This window comes from Heterocephalus glaber, unplaced genomic scaffold, assembly GCF_053883595.1.
Source record: "Heterocephalus glaber isolate CG9 unplaced genomic scaffold, H.glaber_assembly_v1.0 deba00001687, whole genome shotgun sequence".
Taxonomy (NCBI): domain Eukaryota; kingdom Metazoa; phylum Chordata; class Mammalia; order Rodentia; family Bathyergidae; genus Heterocephalus; species Heterocephalus glaber.
In genome coordinates this window covers 11109166-11120112 of record NW_028258412.1, presented here as the reverse complement: position 1 = coordinate 11120112, position 10947 = coordinate 11109166, and the positions used below count along the sequence as shown (strand labels likewise).

At 44.9% G+C, this 10947-nt stretch overlaps 1 long non-coding RNA gene across 2 annotated transcripts; it reads right to left on the bottom strand.

Annotated features, from left to right (window-relative positions):
* Positions 1–5216: 5216 nt before the first annotated feature.
* LOC147821981 (uncharacterized) lies at positions 5217–6612 on the bottom strand. 2 transcript variants are annotated; one of them, XR_015446271.1, is made up of 2 exons: positions 6459–6612; positions 5217–6032 (listed from the first exon to the last, which is right to left on the bottom strand). It is a non-coding gene; the product is annotated as an uncharacterized LOC147821981 (long non-coding RNA). The 2 variants fall into 2 exon arrangements; XR_015446270.1 differs by having other exon boundaries at positions 6522–6612.
* Between the last annotated feature and the right edge of the window lie 4335 nt (positions 6613–10947).

Genomic DNA, 10947 nt, shown 5'->3' with positions numbered 1-10947 from the left:
CCATCCCTCCCACCGCTTCTGGCCCAGAGGTAGGGGCTGCTGAGCCACCATCCCACTGCTCCTGGACCAGAGGAAGGGGCTTCCTGGCCACCATCCCTCCCAGTGCTCCCAGCCCACAGGAAAGGGCTTTTGGGCCACCATCCCTACTGCTGCTCCCGTCCCCTGTCCCACCTCTCCCAACTCAGAGGAGGTAATCCGTGCAGGCACCAACAGCCCCCCCCCCCCGCCGTCGAAATGAGAAAACATGTAAATAAGTCTCAAAAACAGACATCCAGATCACCTAAAGCAACCCCAAAGGGAAATGAGATGGAACACTCTGATAATCAACAACCTGGACCCACTGAACTGCCAACAAAAGGGGATCTGGAAAAAATAAAATCAGAAATAATGTCTCAGATAACAGGAGAAATTGTGCTCCTAGTGCAAGACATGATTAATAAATCTAGAGAGGAGCTCAGGAACAGGATGGAATCTCAACATAGGAAACAAATGGAATCCATAAAACAGATGCAAATAGATTTCCAGGACATGAAGAACTCCACTGAAAGTCTACACAGCAGAATGAGCCAATGTGAGGACAGAATTTCAGATATAGAAGATAAGATTGCAATTAATGACCAGGAAATGAAAGCAGTCTTACAAGGGAAATTCATAGCAGTGAATACCCATATTAGGAAAACAGAATGAGCCCAATTAAACAACCTGATGCTGAACCTCAAGCTTCTAGAAAAAGAAGAACAGAACAACCCCAGAGTTCATACAAGGGAGGAAATTATAAAGATCAGAGGAGAAATCAATGCAATGGAGACTAAGAGAACAATACAAAAAAATCAATGAAGCCAAGAGTTGGTTCTTTGAAAGAATCAACAAAATTGACAAACTCTTAGCCAACCTTGTCAAAAAAAGGAAAGAAAAGGCCCATATCCATGCAATTAGGAATGAAAAGGGTGAAATGACAACAGACCCAGCAGAAATCCAGAGGATCATCAATACCTACTTCCAGAACCTATATGCCAATAAGATTGACAACACAGAAGAAATGGACAGATTCCTAGACACATATGAATTACCAAAGTTGAACAAAGAAGAACTAAAAATTCTGAACAACCCAATATCAAGCAATGAAATTGAAAATGTAATTAAAAACTTATGAACTAAGAAAAGCCCAGGCCCTGATGGCTTCACTGCTGAATTCTACAAGACATTTAGAGAGGAACTGCTGCCACTACTGTTTAAACTCTTCAATGAAATTGAAAGGGAAGCAATACTCCCAAATTCATTCCTGGAAGCAAGCATCACCTTGGTCCCCAAAGCAGAGAAAGACCCAACCAAAAAGGAGAACTATAGGCCAATCTTACTAATGAACATAGATGCAAAAATCCTTAATAAGATAATGGCAAACAGAATGCAGAAGATCATCAAGAAGATCATACACCCTGATCAAGTGGGATTCATCCCAGGGATGCAGGGATGGTTCAATATATGCAAATCAATCAATGTAATACACAATATCAATAGAGCCAAGGAAAAAAACCATATGATTATCTCCATAGACACAGAAAAAGCATTTGACAAAATCCAGCATGCATTTATGATAAAAACCCTACAAAAAATTGGAATAGATGGTCTCTACCTCTAACTGATAGAAGCCATCTATGAAAACCCAACAGCCAATATCATACTAAATGGTCAAAAACTGAAATCCTTCACACTAAAATCAGGAACAAGACAAGGATGCCCACTATCACCACTCTTGTTCAATATAGATCTGGAAACATTAGCCAGGGCAATTAGACAAGAGAAAGAAATAAAAGGAATAAAGATAGGAAATGAAGAAGTCAAATTGTCATTATTTGTAGAGGACATGATACTCTATATACAAGACCCCAAGAACTCCACCAAAAGTCTTCTAGACTTAATAACCAAATTCAGTTAAGTAGCTGGTTACAAGGTCAACACACAAAAATCAATAGCTTTCCTCTACAACAATGACAAACTCACTGAGAGAGAAATAGGGCAAATAATTCCTTTCACAATAGCATCCAAAACCTGAAATATCTAGGAATCAACCTAACGAAAGAAATCAAAGACCTCTTCTCTGAAAACTATGGCACTCTAAAAAGAGAGATTGAAGATGATATCAGAAAATGGACAGACATCCCCTGCTACTGGGTAACAAGGATCAACATAGTGAAAATGGCCATACTTCCAAGACTGCTATATAGATTTAATGCAATTCCAATTGAGATCCCAGCAGCATACTTCACGGACCTTGAGAAAATAATTGAAAATTTCATTTGGAACAAGAAGAGACCCAGAATAGCAAAAGCAATTCTAGGTAACAGAGACATGGCAGGGCGTATCCCAATCCCCAACCTGCAACTCTACTATAAAGCTACTGTGATAAAAACAGCATGGTACTGGCAAAGATACAGATTTGAGGACCAGTGGAACAGATTAGAAGATGCAGAAACAACACCAGACACACTCAGCCATCTCCTCTTCGATAAAGGAGCCAAACACCCTCACCGGAGGAAAGATAGCCTCTTTAATATATGGTGCTGGAAAAATTGGGTTTCAACTTGCCAAAGATTAAAACTAGACCTGTATCTCTCACCATGCACTAAACTAAAATCAAAATGGATTAAAGATCTAAATATTAAAATAGAAACTTTGAACCAGTTGGAACAGAGGTTAGGTAGAACCCTTGAAGACATCGGTGTAGGAAAAGATTTTACGAACAAAACCTCAGTTGCCCGTGAACTAGCACAAACAATCAACAAGTGGGATCTCTTCTTATTAAAAGGCTTCTGCACCGCAAGAAAAACCACCAGCAGTGTGAAGAGACAACCCACAATGTGGGAAAAAATCTTCACCTGCTCTTCTTCAGACAAAGGTCTACTATCTCAAATCTATAAAGAACTTAAAAAGATCAGACCTCCCAAATTTAAAGAACCAATCCGAAAATGGGCATCTGAAATGAACAGACATTTCTCAGACAAAGAAGTAGAAATAGCAAATAAATACATGAAAAAATGTTCAACATCACTGGTGATTCGAGAGATGCAAATGAAAACAATGCTGAGATTCCACCTCACTCCAGGAAGAATGGCTGCTATCATGAAATCAACCAATAACAAATGCTGGTGGGGCTGTGGAGAAAGAGGAACCCTGCTCCACTGCTGGTGGGAGTGTAGACTGGTGCAAGCACTGTGGAAATCAGTATGGAGATACCTCAAAGAACTAGGACTGGAAGTCCCATTTGACCCCGCTATTCCACTGCTGGGGATCTTCCCCAAAGAATTAAAAGAATCATACCATAGTGATATATGTGTGCCCATGTTCACAGCAGCACAGTTTGTAATAGCTGAAACTTGGAAACAGCCCAAATGCCCATCAACTGGAGACTGAATAAAGAAAATGTGGTTTTTTTATAAAATGGAGTACTTCTCAGCCATAAAAAATGAGAAATTAGAGACATTTATAGCTAAGTGGATGCACATTGAGGCGATACTCTTAAGTGAAATAAATAGGACACACGTGTAAATACCGAATAGTTTCTCTGGTGTGAGAAACTGAAAGCGTAAATAAGCACTAAATGTATAATAGGTAATGTGAAATAGGAAGAAAGGGGGCAAAGGGGAAGGAAGTGGGAAGGCTAGGGGAAAGGATAGAAGGGAGTGGGATTAATATGAGAAAATGGAAAAATAAGAACAAAATCTTTGTAAATAGGGAGGACTGGAGGGGTTGAAGGGAGGGCTGGGCAAGGGTGAAAAATAAGAACCAAGAGAGACTGTGTAAAGGTGCAAATTTCCAACGATGAATGTCATTATATTGTATACCTAAAATGCACCAATGATTAGAATGAATAATCAATACTGTAAAATAGGAAGAAAAGGTCCAAAGGGGTAGGGGTAGTATGAGGGTCAGGGGATAGGAAAGAAGGGAAAGGAAAAATGCTGAGAAATGGAAAAAATGGAAATAAAGTCCTTGTAAATAGGGAAGGGTGGAGGGCGTGAAGGGAGGGCTAGGAATGGGGAAAAAATAAGAACCAAGATGCATTATGTAAAGGTACAGTTCCCAATGAGAAATGTAATTGTGTTGTATACCTACAATGTACCAATAAAAGAATTTAATATAAAAAAAAGAAATGCATGAATATGTTCACCAATATAAATATATAAGAACATTCTGGAAACAACCCAAGTGTCCATCAACATTTGAATGAAAAAACACACTATGGTATATTCACACCGTGGAATTCTGTCCTGCAGTGTGTATGAATGAAGTACAACCACATGTAACAACAAGGATGAATTGTACAACAAAATACTGAATGCAGAAAAGCTAAATGTAAAAGGGTATGCATTGCTTAATTGCATTTATATAAAATTCAAGAATTAGCAAAAGTAGGATATGCTTTAGAAGTCAAGGTAATGCATACTCTTAGAAGGCAATAAATAGGGTTTTCTAGGGAGCTGGTGCCATTCTGTTTATTGTTTCAGGCCTTGGTTACAGATATGTGTAGAAAGCACACAGCAAGCAGTAGACTCGTGCTTTGTATGATTTTTCTCTGTGTTACCCTTCAATAAAATGTTTGCAGCAACAACAACAAAAATTCGTACTGAATGGGACCCAGGGTTGGGCCACAAGATGACAATGGAGATGGTAGAGCCCATTTCTGGGTTTTCCTCGGGGAGGTAGAACTATGAACAAGGGAACTTGCTCTTACCTAGAAAGAACATTACAGTGATGCTGGCTGCCCGCAATGCATTAGAAACATTACCCAGAGCAAAGGAACAGGGTGAGGGAGAAGGGCTCCTTTAAATACATCTTCACTGAGGCCCGCCTTGGCTTGCACAGTGGTCACTACCATCCCATGGTACTGCTAAGGAAACTGAGGCGCAGAGAGAGGCTCAAACTCCCAGCCAAATTTTAGTGTCTCCAAACCCACGTTCCCAGCTTCCTTGGCTAGCCCACAGCCTGTGCTAGGTAGCTGTTCTGTGTGAGGAGCTGTCGTTCCATGGCTGTGCATCCGGGTGACTCCAGGCAGAAACACAGGGCTTAGAGCAGGCAGGAGAAGGACCCACTTCTCAGCATGTCCACACGCTGCCTCCCACTCTGAATCAGTTCCACCTTTAATTGGCATGACCTGTTCCACCCCAAGGAAAATGTTCAAGTGTCAACAAGGCAAACTGTTAATTAAGAGAGAGCAGTACCTTTAGGGGATTTTAATTTAGGGTAGGCACCAACTGGGATAAAGAAGACATTTAAACTGTTGGAATTGTGTGTGTGGTTTCTACACCCACCTGACTACCATGCAGGTTTTAATACAGAGGACTTCTGCTTTCTGATGATGATTTCCAGGTGCCTGAAAATAAGGCCTTTACTGTCTCCAAAGGGTTGTGTCTGCACTTGGAGGGCTAATAACTTAATCAAGGGAGGAAGGCAGTGAAAGGGATGGAGATGAGCTGCTCTAGTTCAAATCCCAGCTCTCCCACTTACTGGGTGTGATGAGTTATACAAGCTCTCTTCTCATATAAAAAGAATAATCCCCAGCTAATAGAGTTTTGGAGGTTGCTAAATTAGAATGTGTGTGCATACCTTACATATACAAATTACCCTGGGGATATAGCAAGTGCTCAATTATCATCAGTTATTAAAATGCTGCTTGTGGCTCAGTGTCCTGGACTCAGCCTTGGGAAACTGACCTAAATGTCGTAAAGATCCTGACTTCAGAGAAATTACTTAAGTTGTCCAAGGTCACACAGCTAGGAAGGTTTTCTGCTTGGCCAAGGTGAGGCTGGGTCCCAACTGTTGTGGACTTTCGAGTCCCTCCATGCTCAGAATTCAGGTCTCCCAGCATCGGGCCCGGCTGCTAGGATTAGAGTCACTTGCATCCAGAGCCATCGAACCATAGGTCAGGATCCTCACTGGAACCAAGCAGATCATCTCTGCACCAGGGCTCCCTGTCCTGTGGGGCTTTGCTCTCTGGCTGCTGCTCTTGGCAGGGATCCTGGGTTTCACAGCATCTGTAGGACATATTAGGGTTGGTGCATCGGAGGAGGTGGGAAAGGTCAGAATTGTCAGGCCTTTGAACGCACACTGCAGGGGCTCCCCTGGGTGCAGCCATGCCCTTTGCACACTCCCAGTGAGAGAGGAGCGAAGATGATCTAACACTGGGTCCCAGATAAGGCAGCCTGGGGTCCTCTGCTATCCAGATTCCAGCTGTGCGAGAAGCATCTTTGCCACACAGCCCTGGCTTCTCTGGATGACCTGATTCCAGCCTTGTAGCCTGGGACTCGGATGTGGGTTCAAGTTCATGCACATTCCCAAGGAAGTCAAACAAACATGAGCTTTTATCTGATCCCCCTCCTAACAGTGTGACCTCGACCAACTCTCTTAACTTCCCGAGCTTCAATTTTCTCCCCTTTAAATGAGATAATAACGGCACCTACCCTAGGGGTGGTGTAGGGTAAATGCTGGGCTACAGAAAAGCACGTAAAACACACAGTGAGCACCTGCTAAGACGGTTAGCACCCTTTCCAGCGCCGCCCTCGAAGGCGGTTAGAACGCGCGCAGCCCCAAGTGCAGCCGGGCTGCGGAGGGGCGGGAGCGGCGCAGAGCGCAGGTCAGCTCACGTCACTGCCCGCACAGGACGTCGCCGGCCCCTGTCACGCTTGCTCTTCCCTCCAGGCCCTGTGCGTCTGGTCCCGCACACTGCTGGGTGTCATCCCTGGACGCTCCTCCCCACGCCGTCACTCTGCTCCTTCCACACCGGCCTCCGCAGCCCTTCCCACCTCAGAACTGGGCTCAGGCCTTCTGTGCCCAGACCCTCCCGGGGTGCTCTGCTAACTCACCTGTAGCTCATTGACGCAACTCTCCCTTATCAAAGGGCACCTTCTCCTCAGTCTCATTCCCTAGGGTGTCTCCGAGCTTGGTAACCACCCGTTCCCTTGTTTGTTGTCTTCCCGGATAGACTGTCAGTTCTTCCGGGCAGGTGTGTCCGTGTCACTCATCACCGTAGGCCCAAAGCCCAGCGTGGGGCCTGTACACTAGTAGGGAACTCAGTAAGTGTGAGGATGGATGGATGAGTGGGTGGATGGAGGAAAATAAAAGAGAGCTGGCTCTTTTGTACAGACATGGTTGGGTGCTCAATAAATTTTAAAAAATAAAATGCATACCTTTTGATATAATAAAAGAATGAATGGATGGATCAATAAAAGCATGAAATAGCATAATAGTTAAATGTGTAGGTTTTAGAAATGAGTGTTTTGAGTTTGAAATCCATCTCTGCCACTTACAAGCTGTGTGACTTCATTCGGGTCATTTAACCTCTCTTGAGTCTCTGATTCTTCACCATTGACAGAGGTGTTTGTTCACTGTAGAACTTGTGGGCAAAGAAACATACAGCACTTGTTGGTCTCAGAGCTTCTGAAGCACAGATAAACATCTAGCTTTGTATGGCATTGTCAACGTTTGGGTCACAGCCTGATCCAAGGGCTCCATCTTCTCTTTATTTGTCTAAAATTATTACTTCCACAAATAGAGGCTGAGACTGGCTCCGCTGCTCCCCCCAGAGTGGGGGACAGTCTTGTTGAATGAAGCTTCAGGCTGAGTCACCCATAGATAGTCGCTTCTTCAGGAGCTTTTTGCCTGGTCCGAGCAGTGGTAGCCAGGGGTCCAGATCAGGTTTCCCTAAAAGCAAATGGGCAGTGTCTGCAGCACCTCATGCAGGGTGCAAGGGCAGGGCCTATACCTGAGGGCTCCTGAGCTCCATTCCCAGCTCAAGGATCTAGGGCACCTGGGGGCCTGTGCATTGTTCGGGTGATACTGATATTTGGCTGGATCTAATGAGTTTTGTCCCTGAAGCTCCAAGCTACTGGCAGCCACGAGGACCAGTCTCAGGCCTCCAGATCAGATCGATATGCATGGCTGAAACAAGAACTCAAAAGACACAGCATTGATTTCCTGGAATGCAGAGGACATAAGAGAGTCTTCTCTTAGCATCTTTGAACACACTCAGAATATGGTGACACCAGGGAACCAGGGAGTTAGGTCAGGGAACTCAGATTTTTCAAGCTACCCTCTTCTCCTTGCTATAAATGAGGAAAGTCCTCAGGCTGGACCTTGCAGCCATCCACAGGGCAGCCCAGCCTTCTTCTGCTGGGGCCACCTATAGACAAAGAAACTCCAGGACATTACCAAGCCGAGTGTAGATGCCAGCAGGCCTGGATGAGAATCCTGACTCTCCATTACTAGCTGGGTTGTCTTGTGTAAGAGACCTAACCTCTCTGTGCACCAGTGTCCTTGGGGATCATAATGGTATCTACTTCCCCAGGTTGTTGATAGGGTATCCAAACACAACAGTGCCTGGGATGCACAAGTGTAATAGTAGTAATAATCTATGATGAGGAAGAAGGGGCTGGGGATGGTCATTTGGTTATTGGACACCCACCTTGGCTGGGCTTCGGATACTTAGCAGAGCCTGAGACAGACAAAGGTAGCTTGGGAATCATCGATCCCCTGTGATGTGTTTCCCGACATCACTGTCATTAACAAATTGCAGAAGGGTCCACTCTGATTCCACCAAACCCCAGGATGTAGCTCCCGCTCTTAGATTTGGCCTGAGTAGAGGCACCATGTGTGAAACTCTCCTGATACAAACTCGGGCATTCGGCACACAATTCTGCACATTTTACTTATATCTGAACGTAATAAAGAGGTGAAATAATCATGGCAAAATATCTCACCAAGAATGTTGAAAATGCGTAGTGAGGTCATTGTCTGTAGGAAACAAGAGATTAAAAAGGGAAGCCTATACAAGGCCACAGAAGCCGGTGAGATCTGTTTCCCCAAAGTTCAGTTCAAACGGGAAAAGTATCGTAAAAATGGAAGTAAACAAAGGCAAGCGGACACAATTAAAATGAAGCAAGAGACCTGAAGAAAACTTGAGGAGACAAAATGAATGGAGGTGAAAATACATGAAAGAAAAATGAAAGATACGGAAGAGAAAAAAATAAAATCCAATGTACACATAATTTTTGTTCTTTGATAGATAAATAACATATTGGTGCAAAAGAAATATTTACTCCCCTAGTTTGAAATCTTCTCTCAAATGGACAACAAGTGAAAACACCAAACAAGCCAGCACCTGTCCCACACGCCCTGGATGAGGTGGGCGCACTGCTGCTCATGGCCCACAGCTGCCCTCCGGTAGGAGCAATCGCCCTTGGGGAAGGAAGCGGCCTCCCTTGGAGGTTGGCACCCATACCACCCTAGGGGTATTCAGAAGATCAAGCCCTGTGGTGCGAGTCACTCTCCAGAGGGCCCCCTACAACCGCTGAAGCTCAACTCCAGTCCAGGCTATACTCATGTTTGCCTTTTCCCTCCACCCCCTGCTTCCCTCATTCTCCCGGAGGTCTTTCCCAAGAACCTGCCCTCAGTGTATCCCTTCCACTCAAATCCTTGCCTAAGGCTCCGTGGAACCTGAGCTAAGACAGTACATCACAAAACATCCACAGAAATATAACTTTAACAGGATAAAAGAGAAATAGAAATCCTGCTGCTTTCTTCCCTCACTGCAGAGGACCTTCCTGCATGGCCTCCACAGCCGGGCGCCCATCTTTGGAGACGCTGGCTTTTGGTCATCAGTGCCAGCTAGGAAGAGGCTGATCTGCAGCTTGAGGAAGGGGGTCTGGATGCCCAGTAGAGATTGCAATGGGACAGAAGGCCCACCAGAGCAGTGAGGGCAAGATGACAGGCAACCAACCGAGGGCCAGTGGCAGCTCAAACTAAGTTAGGGGAAGAGAGTGGAGAGAAGATTAGGGGAGAGATCCCCGCGTGCTACAGCGCATTGGCTGTCACGGAACCCACACATCACCACCACCCAAGCCAAGCTCTCTTCCCTCGCAAAGAACTTGGAGTTCAGAGAAGCACCGTCTGCTCTCAGCATCGTGAGGGTAAACACGGAGGCACAAACCACAAATCCTATGCAAGAAGGTTTCAAGACAGTGTTCGGCATATCTATGTGGCCACTTGCTAAGCGCTTACTGTATACCAAGCTCCTTACTAGGCCTAACGCAGACTGGAAGCTGTGGTCTGGAAGCTCATGGTCCTCCCAGAGAGACAAACATGCTCTGAGAGGGCTGCATGAGACATCCAGAAGAACACTGTTGACTCTGGAGCCAGACCTCATGTAATTCAATCCTGGATCGTCACTGTAACTGTGGGGCTCACACAGAGTAAATATTCATGGAGTAAATTAACTGAGTACTTACCATGTGCTAGGCAGTGGAGAAATTGATCCTTAATAAGTGATGTGATTGTTTTTTATTATCCTTGCTGTTTTATTATCTAATCTTCTCAGGAACCCCATAAGCAGGACATGATTGGCATCTCCTTTTTTAGGCTCAAGGACTTGAAGTTTAACATCCAAGGTGGCAGTGCCAGCACAAGATAGAGCAAGACCCAAGCCTAGCCAGTCTAAATCCCCAGCCTGAACTCTTTGTCTATCTGATGTACGTGAACCACACAGCCCAGTCACTCTATTTCAGAAGGCTCTCAAGCAGGGCTTAGGCATTCCCTAATTTCCCCCTGAATATCCCTTGGATTTTCCCTGAAGGTAACAAGGAGCCCAGGAGGATTGGGCCAGAGGCCTGAGGCAAGCAGGTTATGCGCTTACTTTTTGTTTTTTGTGGGTTTTTTGGTGCTGGGGATTGAACTCAGGACCTTGCACTTGCAAGGCAGGTGCCAGAACCACTGAGCCAAACTCCCAGCCCCAGGTTATGTGCTTTAGGGACTAGAATGAGGCACAAAACCTAAGGAGAAGCTCAAAATAATTAGTCATCAAGGTAAATAAAGACAGGATCAAGACTACTGATTTTTCCTCTTGCTCCAGGCTGTGATAGAGCTTAGCAAAACACTGCTGCCAAACTCTTCCTTATT